Below are 1,856 nucleotides of genomic sequence, written 5' to 3'. Positions count from 1 at the left end.
CACGCCTACAGTGTGGAAAACACCTTGGCTATTTACCCGATCCATGTCTCTCATGATTTTATAAACTTCGAGCATGTCACCCCTCGACCTCCGACATTCCATGTGATAACAACTTCATGAAAAAGCATTTAAAATTAAGCACTGCAAATTTGAAACTATATTTAAAATGACAGGTAAACAGCACTCCGCCGAACACTTCATACTGTTATTTGTTTTTCTTCATATTGCAATGCTAAGGCAGCATGAGAAGTTTAATAGTGCCAATATGAAGCCAAGGACCTGAGTTCTTTTTCTAAAGGAGCTAATGATCTCTCCAGTGAAAACGCATTTCTGCCAGATCTATATAAGAAAGGGAATTATTTTATTACACGGTCAGCCTGCACTTGTCTTAAGCAAAGTGAGATGAAGGCTGAATATACTTTTTGAAACTTGCTTGAAATTATGAATTCTGTACAAAGCATGAAAGATGTATTCAATAAGGTTTACTACAAGAAGTAAACTTTCAAGAATGAAATGTGAGTGGAAGATGTCAAACAGCATAAATGGAAAGGCTGAACCACAGTGAGACCAGAGGTAGAATAGAAGCACAAAACTCAGATTGATGCAAGTGCATGGACAATAGACTTAATTAAGCAGCTCAAGGTGAACTGCGTGACAATCATGTCAAGGAAAGCTCTGTAATTTGAGAAGGAGAACAAGGAATCAGAGGTATTGTTATTAGCATTGAGTAAAGCTTACTACAATGGCACGAGGGAGAGCGGGCCAGAATCAGTTGGAAGTCAGCAGGAAAAAAGGTCGAGCAGCAGGTGCAGGGCCTTCTGGGGATAATTCAGGAAGCACAGCTGAAATTCACGCCTATCATGTGCTTCTGGTCCCAGAAATAAACGCCCTAAATAGGTCCTGACAGTAATGCTCGCCAGTTTGTGATTGAATACTCTCCATGAGAGACTTTATCAACCATGGATGCATCATCTTCTTATAGAGTCTTTCTGTTTGATCAAAAACAATAATTAGATTAGATTAGATTACAGTGTGGAAACAGGCCCTTCGGCCCAACAAGTCCACACCGACCCGCCGAAGCAAAACCCACCCATACCCCTACATTTACCCCTTACCTAACACTACGGGCAAATTAGCATGGCCAATTCACCTGACCCTGCACATCTTTGTGACTGTGGGAGGAAACCGGAGCACCCGGAGGAAACCCACGCAGACACGGGGAGAACGTGCAAACTCCACACAGTCAGTCGCCTGAGGCGGGAATTGAACCCGGGTCTCTGACGCTGTGAGGCAGCAGTGCTAACCACTGTGCCACCGTGCCGCCCACGGTGTTACTGGGTATATGTTTGTATGTCTGCCCATGCATGCCCACTGACCTTGCTTTCGGTCTTTTTCCACATCCTGCTTCAGAACAGATGTAACCCAACAATCCTCAATCTCTGTGCCTGGTTCATTTCTAACATTCTGGGAAACATCTGCAAGTGGCTGATCACATTATCAGTTGACAGTGACTCAATTCTCCTCGTTTCTGCATCTCTGTCATTTTTGTGTGGTGATACCATATTCCCGGGAGCAGTCTTTGATATGACCTCCTTTTCCTTCAAAATAGAAATCCCCTTAAATCTTTTCGGCTGAGCCTCCAGCTGTGACTGTCCCAACTCCTGGGCTTCTGGTCTCACCCCTTGCCCTCCTTCCTCGAACAATAACAGAGATCCCTTTGTCCTCACTTCCCACTGCAGTCGAATCCACATTCACAGAATATTCGTCATCTACTTCCACTACTCCCTGCACGACAGCGCCATTAAACACATGCAATATCGAGTATTACAGCGCAGTACAGGCTCTTCGGTCCTCGA

The 1,856-nt window shown here is 44.4% G+C and overlaps 1 protein-coding gene across 1 annotated transcript in view; it reads right to left on the bottom strand.

Annotated features, from left to right (window-relative positions):
• The window catches only part of naaladl1 (N-acetylated alpha-linked acidic dipeptidase like 1), a 47,503-nt gene that overhangs the window by 29,309 nt on the left and 16,338 nt on the right, over positions 1-1,856 (bottom strand). The window lies entirely within an intron of this gene.

This window comes from Chiloscyllium plagiosum, chromosome 45 (assembly GCF_004010195.1).
Source record: "Chiloscyllium plagiosum isolate BGI_BamShark_2017 chromosome 45, ASM401019v2, whole genome shotgun sequence".
Classification (NCBI taxonomy): Eukaryota; Metazoa; Chordata; class Chondrichthyes; order Orectolobiformes; family Hemiscylliidae; genus Chiloscyllium; species Chiloscyllium plagiosum.
Note: the sequence above shows the minus strand (reverse complement) of the source record. Positions and strands in the feature narration are given on the sequence as shown.